The following is a 9,352-nucleotide window of genomic DNA, read 5'->3' on the forward strand; positions in this document are numbered from 1 at the left end:
TTTGACATAACAATGACTTTTTGACCATTCTACCTGAAGGAATATTCAAGTGTTTTTGCAAGTGAAATAATTATACTGTTATTTATAACATGATTAAGCTGACTGTAAGTAATAAGTGTTAGATTTCTGGTACAGAGTCCATGGTTAGTTGAGGGTCTCTCATCTGGATCTTGTAAAGCCCTGTGGTCTTTTTTACAGGGTCTTTATTCTTCTTGATCATCTATTGGCTCCTCTGTATTTATTGGTTATCCTCCCTCCCACTTGAATTTTGCCTCTCTCAACACTATCTTTCCCTAACCCACCCTTCTTCACGTCATGTCATGTCTATCTCTACACATCTCTCACTCCTGCTTTGTCCAAGATGCAGAATGAAGTTACATTCTGGCTGTTATAAATGCAGATTGAAACCTTCTGAAGGAACTCTGGTCAGATCTAAAATAAGTCATGTGATCACAAGGAGAGAGATGCAAACACTTCAAGGATGGGGTGATACAGAGATAGACACGGGGAAGTGAGATGGGGAGATGGTGGATGTAAACTTTTAGTACCAGATGAAAATAGAAAAGAAAATTAATTTTAAAGGAAATATACACTAACCATTTTTGAAAAACAGACTTTTAAACTGATTTGTTTGCAGTCTGCATTGAAGAACCCTTGTTCTGGACAATTGAAACTCAAGTTTGGTTTTCTTATTTATCATGGATTGTTTGGTCAGGCTTACTCATGAATAAGGCCACCTAATTGTTTCAGAGCTTGCATCTATCTAGTAACACAATTAATTGGTAATTCTGCTTGCATTATCCTCCTACAATCTATGCATTTGAGGCATCCCTTTAAGTAGACAATAAATCCTTAACAGGATAAGACTCTAGGACATCTAGTCAAAATTAATCTCTTGGAGATTAAATAAACACCCAGGAGAGGTGATTGCTGAGGCAGCAAGAAATGAAGCTAAGGTTCTGTCAGAGCTCTCATTGCTGCTGCCAAGATTCCATCCTCTTACACTGAACTCAATCCTGCATGATCTTCTATAGGCTCAGCTTCTAAGGACTCAGCTTTGAGTCCTTTTATTTTACTTTTTTATTTTTTAAATTATTTTTATTGGAGTATGTTTGATTAACAATGCTGTGTTAATTTTAGGTGTATAGCACAATCTATTCCCATATAGGTCATTGCAGAATATTGAGTAAAGTTCTTCTTAGTTATCTATTTTATATACAGCATATATGTATATAGTTATATAAAGGTATCTATTATATATAGTGATCTCCTAATTTATACCTCATCCCTTTAACTCTCTGCTAGCCGTAAATTTGTTTTTTTACATTTGTGACTCTATTTCTGTCTTGTAGATAAGCCCATTGACAGATGAATAGATAAAGATATGGCACATGTATACAATGGAATACTACTCAGCCATGAAGAAGAGCAAAGAAATGTTATTTACAACAACCTGGGTAGACCCAGAGATTGTCACACAGAAGAAAGTCAGAAGAGAAAAACAAATAAGATATGATATCACTTACATATGGAATCTTAAAAAAAAATGTGCGTTAAACTTATCTGCAAAGCTCTGAGTCCAGGAAGCACATCAGAGCCAAAAAGTAACCAGGATTGGTGACAGGTCAGATCCCAGGTGAAGTTTCTGTGTCATTGATTTTATCGGGAATCTGAGAACTAGGACTCCCAGAAAAAAACATGAAATTTACACTTTTGCGAAGGAGAGCAATTTTCAAGTGTGGCTGCCACTGACCTCTACTCTTTCTAGCCAGAAGTCTCTGGTTCACTGAGATGGAGAGTGACTGCCCTGAGCCTGAGGTCCTGGAATATCTGCTGATACAGAGTCATTTTGAGTCTTCTGAATAGGAGGGAAAAATGATGGCCAGACGAAGCCCCCAAAGTTGATGTTTCTCCAATTTGAGTGTGTTACCAAAAGCTATGTGTGAGGTCTGGCTGCTCGCCCCTCAAAAGCCAAAAAACAGACCAGGTTGGTGGAAAGGAAAGTTTGCTTATTTCAGATGCTGAAAACTGTGGAGGGAGAGGGTGGCAGATGGCTGTCCAAAGACTGACTCCTAGTGGAGTCATGTTGGCAACCAGTGGGGCAAGATGTTTTATAGAAAGAAGTGGAGGGGGGTTACTGCCTGCAGAAACAGCACAGTCATCTCTGACAGTCATTTTCAAACTGGTCATCAGTAGTCTGACCAGCATCATCTTGGTTGTTTCAGGTACAGTTAACCTTCAGTTCCAGGGTCCATTTGTCCCCATTTCTTTGCAGCCAGTTCTTGGAATCGTGGCAGCTTAAATCTTTGGCACAATCTGGTTATCATGTAGCTAACTTTCCTGCCTGGCCCTTTAGTATCTGCAAGATACTGCTCACAGGATATGGCTCAGAATATTATCTATAGCCCTTGAGAAAGAACTAAAGGTCCTTGACTATGCTTAATGACTACATTATTATTATTATTTAGTCTCTCTTGACAGTTTTCCTTTGTTTCCACATTTCTCAGTTCTCTGATTAAACTTATTCTTTGACTAAAGTTTTCCATAGGCAAAAGGCAGGCAGAAGACATGGGGGAGGCCTGCTGTTTCAAAGGCTGCTGAACCTGAAAGGAAATAAACTTTCATAGTACCTGGGCAAACATTTGAAAATTACTAGACATATTACAATAAGGATAATAATAAAAATGTACCTTTGTACTACTTTTTGTCTTAATGATTAAAGCAAATGTACAGTGTATGTTTGTTAGTTGCTCAGTCATGTCCAACTTTTTGTGACCCCATGGACTGTAGTCCACCAGGCTCCTCTGTCCATGGGATTCTCCAGGCAAGAATCATGGAGTGGATTGCCGTTTCTTCCTCCAGAGGATCTTCCCGACTCAGGGATTGAACCCAGGTCTCTGGCATTGCAAGAAATTGCTTGATTCTTTGAGCCACCAGGGAAGCCCAAGCTTGGGGTTTATGTAAAAGTACATACTAATGGCATGGACCACAAGTCCCTTAAAAGTCTATGATCCAACAGATTAGGTTAGTAGTTCTAATTCCCCAGGCAGTTACAGAATGGTCAAAGAGACCAGGAAAATATAATCAAGAAAGGAAAGTTCTATCCACAGGCTTCACCCATAGGTTTTCAATCACTCTCACACACAGAGACAATGTAGAGTTAGTAAAATAAGGCAGAAAACGTGTATACTGAGAAAGCAGAGAGGCTAGAGCTCTGAGTGCTCTTACCTTGTCCTGAAGATCCCAGATGAGCCCCCAAGATGATAGTTTATGGTGAACAATGTCAGATTTGTGATCTCTGAAGAAGATTTAGCTTCGGGATCAGGGACCAGACTTGATCACTCAGAGCTTTTTTCTGGCAGGATTTATTACAGTGAAAAAGGACTTAGAAAGCTTCTGACATAGACATCAGAAGGGGGATGGAGAGCCTATGTTGAATAGGCTACAAACAGGCTGTTTTGGTTAGCCTAGAGTTCAAATTGGGCATCCCCCAGCAGCTCAACGGTAAAGAATCTGCCTGAAATGCAGGAGTTGCAAGAGATGTGGGTTTGATCCCTGGGTCAGGAAGATCCCCTGGAGGAGGACATGGCAACCCACTCTAGTATTCTTGCCCGGAGAATCCCATGGAAAGAGAAGCCTGGCAGGCAAAGAGTTGACACAGGGCTGAAGTGACAGCATACACACACACACACACACACACACACACACACACACACACACCCCAACACACATGCAAAGTTCAACTTAAGTCATGTATAGGACAGAATGACTTTCCTATACCTCAATATGTGAAAATTTCTTCCATAATTTTCCCCTTTTAATTGAAATTCCTTTCATAGGAAGCATTGATAATCAATATATTTTTCCAGCATTGCCAGAGTGTTTCATTTGCCTGTTCTGGGTCCACCCACTTCCCTCTGTGTTAGTCCTCCTTTTTGTTGATATATTTGCCTAGTTGTCCACATTGGGGGAAACTAATCAGATATCATGACCAGGCTCAGAGGTGTATTAATAGGGAAGTGCTTTATACATTTTAGGGTATACATTTTATTGTTCACATCCAATTGTCACACAAACATTGTACATGTGCTTTAAGCGGTAAACAAAACCAGCAGTGCTACACATCATGAATAGTTATATTCTGCGACAACTTTGAAAACTGCATGTTCACTCCTCAGCCTTGTCTGACTCTTTGTAACCCTACAGACTGTAGCACTCCAGGTTTCCTTGTGCATGGGATTCTCCAGGCAAGAATACTGAGTGGGTTGCCATTTCCTTCTCCAGGGGATCTTCCTGACCCAGGGATCAAACTCAGGTCTCTGGCAATGTGGGCAGATTCTTTATCATCTGAGCCACCAGGAAAGCCAACATCATGGGTAGTTATACTCTGTGCAATTTTCCTTCTTGAACTTTAGGGTTAAAAGTATGGTTAGAAGCAAACAATTACTTTCCCTTAGAAATCTCTGTTATCAAAATCAGATCAATATTCTAGGAAAACTTTGTTTTCTTAACAGAATGAAAACTAAACAAAAAAAATTCAGTCTTGTATTAGTTTATTGTTAATAACAAAATTCATAAACACAATTAAATTCAGTCTAATGTTAATCTTGACAACATACAAAATTATTTTCGATAAATAAAACTAAAAAAAAGAAAAAAAACCCCTAAAAAACAAAAAACAAAATTCTTTTCTCAAAGATCCTTTTTCATAAGTTTTTTTTTTTTTTATCATTTTCCGGATCCAAATAAATTTGTCCTGTATTTTCTCATCCAGAACCAAACAACTGTAGGACAAAGTCATCATCTTTTTTTTTTTTTTTTTTGCCAAAAAATCCCCATTCTTTATACTTTCTCTTAGCCAATAACACATATCCTACTTGTTTTAAACACAGAAATGTTTTCCTTGTCAGTTTTATATACCACAATTTTTAACCCACAACTTGAAGATCTTGACAAAATCAAGAAACAAGTGATTGAAATGTTACACCAGCATTTTCTGATTGGCAAGCTGAAGAACATATTCCATACTTCTAAAAACAAACATTTCTTCACAGAATAATTTTCTGTAATGATATATCATGCATGTTTAATAAATCCAAACACTTTTAATTTTCTTCTTGGTTTAAAAGCAGACAAAAGTAGGTAAAATTTGATTTGTTTGATTTGCAAGCACTTATATGCTGCTGCTGCTGCTAAGTCACTTCACTCGTGTCTGACTCTGTGCAACCCCAGAGATGGCAGCCCACCAGGCTCCCCTGTCCCTGGGATTCTCCAGGAAAGAACACTGGAGTGGGTTGCCATTTCCTTCTCCAAGCACTTATATATATATATTTTTTTTAATTTAAATTTATTTATTTTAATTGGAGGCTAATTACTTTACAATATTGTAGTGGTTTTGCCATATATTAACATGAATCCGCCACAGGTGTACACGTGTTCCCCATCCTGAAGCCCCCTCCCTCCTACCTCCCCATACCATCCCTCTGGGTTGTCTCAGTGCACCAGCCCCAAGCATCCAGTATCATGCATAGAACCTGGACTGGTGACTCGTTTCATATATGATATTATATAGGTTTCAACACCATTCTCCCAAATCATCCCACCCTCTCCCTCTCCCACAGAGTCCAAAAGACTGTTCTATACATCTGAGTCTCTTTTGCTGTCTTGCATACAGGATTATCATTACCATCTTTCTAAATTCCATATATATGCGTTAGTATACTGTATTGGTGTTTTTCTTTCTGGCTTACTTCACTCTGTATAATAGGCTCCAGTTTCATCCACACATTAGAACTGATTCAAATGTATTCTTTTTAATGGCTGAGTAATACTCCATTGTGTATAGGTACCACAGCTTTCTTATCCATTCATCTGCTGATGGACATCTAGGTTGCTTCCAGGTCCTGGCTATTATAAACAGTGCTGCGATGAACATTGGGGAACACATGTCTCTTTCAATGGTGGTTTCCTTGGTGTGTATGCCCAGCAGTGGGATTGCTGGGTCATAAGGCAGTTTTACTGCCAGTTTTTGAAGGAATCACCGCACTGTTCTCCATAGTGGCTGTACTAGTTTGCATTCCCACCAACAGTGTAAGAGGGTTCCCTTTTCTCCACACCCTCTCCAGCATTTATTGCTTGTAGACTTTTGGATCGCAGCCATTCTGACTGGCATGAAATGGTACCTCATTGTGGTTTTTATTTGCATTTCTCTGATAATGAGTGATGTTGAGCATCTTTTCATGTGTTTGTTAGCCATCTGTATGTCTTCTTTGGAGAAATGTCTATTTAGTTCTTTGGCCCATTTTTTGATTGGGTCGTTTATTTTTCTGGGATTGAGCTGCAGGAGTTGCTTGTATACTTTTGATATTAGTTGTTTGTCAGTTGCTTCATTTGCTATTATTTTCTCCCATTCAGAAGGCTGTCTTATCACCTTGCTTATAGTTTCCTTTGTTGTGCAGAAGCTTTTAATTTTAATTAGGTCCCATTTGTTTATTTTTGCTTTTATTTCCAGTATTCTGGGAGGTGGGTCATAGAGGATCCTGCTGTGATTTATGTCAGAATGTTTTGCCTATGTTCTCCTCTAGGACTTTTATTGTTTCTGATCTTATGTTTAGATCTTTAATCCATTTTGAGTTTATTTTTGTGTGTGGTGTTAGAAAGTCTTCTAGCTTCATTCTTTTACAAGTGGTTGACCAGTTTTCCCAGCACCACTTGTTAAAGAGATTGTCTTTTCTCCATTGTATATTTTTGCCTCCTTTGTGGAAGATAAGGTGTCCATAGGTGCATGGATTTATCTCTGGGCTTTCTATTTTGTTCCATTGATTTATATTTCTATCTTTGTGCCCATACCATACTGTCTTGCTGACTGTGGCTTTGTAGTAGAACCTGAAGTCAAGCAGGTTGATTCCTCCAGTTCCATTCTTCTTTCTCAAGATTGCTTTGGCTCTTCGAGGTTTTTTGTATTTCCATACAAATTGTGAAATTATTTGTTCTAGCTCTGTGAAAAATACCATTGGTAGCTTGATAGGGATTGCTTTGTGTAGTATACTCATTTTCACTATATTGATTCTTCCGATCCATGAACATGGTAAATTTCTCCATCTATTAGTGTCCTCTTTGATTTTTTTCACCAGTGTTATAGTTTTCTATATATAGGTCTTTAGCTTCTTTAGGTAGATATATTCCTAAGTATTTTATTCTTTTCGTTGCAATGGTGAATGGAATTGTTTCCTTAATTTCTCTTTCTGTTTTCTCATTATTAGTGTATAGGAATATAAGGGATTTCTGTGTGTTGAATTTATATCCTGCATCTTTACTATATTCATTAATTAGCTCTAGTAATTTTCTGGTGGAGTCTTTAGGGTTTTCTATGTAGAGGGTCATGTCATTTATATTTTTTAACGTCAATTAAAAGGATCTCTTGACGAATTAACCTCAGCAATATTATCCAAGGGCAAAAACACATATTGAGACACACAAACATCCAGAGACCTCATTTTTTCCACCTTATTACATTTCATGAATTAGGCATTGCAATTAAGCCTATCAATTTATGGGTAATAGGATAGTCAAGCTTACACTCAATTTTAAAAGGCTTTCCTCCTTTTATAAAGTGTTTTCTTAGGTTGAAGTTCTATGATTAACCCCAGGCTGGAATTCCAGGCAAAGTGGACTGTGTTGGTATTTTAAGGACATGATAAATGTTATCTTCAAGTTTTCTCCTAGGCATATTTTTGTTTTCTCAGGATCTGAAAAATGCATTTTATCAAGTTAGCTTTCCCTAACTGCATATGCAAAAAGAACCCGTCTTTGTGTTTTTTAGTTTTATCTTAAGAAATCCTCTCCAGAGTCTAAGGAATACTGTTACCACACATTGTCTAAAAATAACTCATCTTTCTTTTTCTTTTGTCATTTTAGCTAAAATTTTTCTTAATGAATAAAACCTGAATTTCACATTTTACATAAGGCAACAGAAATAACAATCACACAAGTGGAATACACACTTACATACAAAATGACAAATCTGTCACAGACCCTCTCCAAGGGTGACTGGTACGGAGTCCAAAACAAACATTCCCCAACACAAACAATCTTCAGTGGTAGTCAGAGATCAGAACCCAATTGACAGAATTGCCCAGATGTCACTCAGTGCTCACAAACAGTCCTCACAGTAGACAGATGTCAGAACCAGTTGGTAAAAATGCCCAAATTGCAGGCAGTGCCCACAAAAGGTTGTTAGCATCAGACACACATCAGGACCAATTGCCAAAGGTGCCCAAACAGTACCTCGTGCCCCAGACTGTTCTCAACACCAGATACACATCAGAACCAACTGGCAATAATGCCCAAATAGCGCTAGCACTCACAGATGGGAGGGTTGCCTGTGTGTGCACTGGTGGACTTACCCAGTCTTGGAGCTTGTGAGCTTGTCCCAAATGCAAGTTTCCATTCCACCAAGGAAAAGCGTAAGTCGGCAGCCAGTGCTGAGAAGGGGAGAAATAGGGAGGATTCTCAAAACAAATGGTTTTGGTGATTGCTGAGAACATCCTTCAAATTCCCTACTTGGGCTAGCTAGCCACAAGCAGCAGGCTCATATATTTTCCTGGTCATAGTTCTCTCCTGGAAACCCCAGGAGAGTCAGGTGCCATGAAAGCAGAGGAGCCAGCAGTAGCCAGCCCCACGTTGGGGGCCAAAATCCATTACCGAAAAAGTGTGTGGGGTCTAGCTGTTCACCACTCAAAAGCCAATAAGCAGGCCAGATTGGTAGAAAGGAAAGTTTGCTTATTTCAGATGCTGGCAACTGGGTGAAGAGGGGATAAGGCAGTGGTCATCTCTCCGAAGGTTGACTCCACATCCTCCCACCCCCTAGCCCCCTTGCACTGCTAACCAGTGGGGCAAGAGCTTTTATAGAGAGAAGTTGGGGAGGTACTACACACAGAAACACGTCCTGCTCCGTTTCAGGTGTGCTTATGACTCCCTTGGAGATCTTGCTAAAATGCAGATTCCAGAGCTACTGATAGAGTGAGTCAGGTGAAGGGGCAGGAAACTGCTTTCCATCCAGCTCCCAGGTCTCACTACTCTGAAATTCTGAGGGCTAAACTTTGAATAGAATGGCCTTAAGCAGTCCCTGTATTAATGCCATCAGGAAATGAGAACAGCTTCAGTGAATACTCACAGCCAAAGATCCGACCCCTGGAGGGCTGTCCGCACACAAGTGGAATGGTAGCAAAGGCACTCCTGTCCAACAATTAAGATCGGCAGAGCTAACTCTGGAAGTCAGTGTGGTCAATGGCAGAAAAGGGTGCTTTTCTATTGGGAAACAGCACCCTGAATGAATAGATGAGCCGAGTTT

This window comes from Capricornis sumatraensis, chromosome 11 (assembly GCF_032405125.1).
Source record: "Capricornis sumatraensis isolate serow.1 chromosome 11, serow.2, whole genome shotgun sequence".
Classification (NCBI taxonomy): Eukaryota; Metazoa; Chordata; class Mammalia; order Artiodactyla; family Bovidae; genus Capricornis; species Capricornis sumatraensis.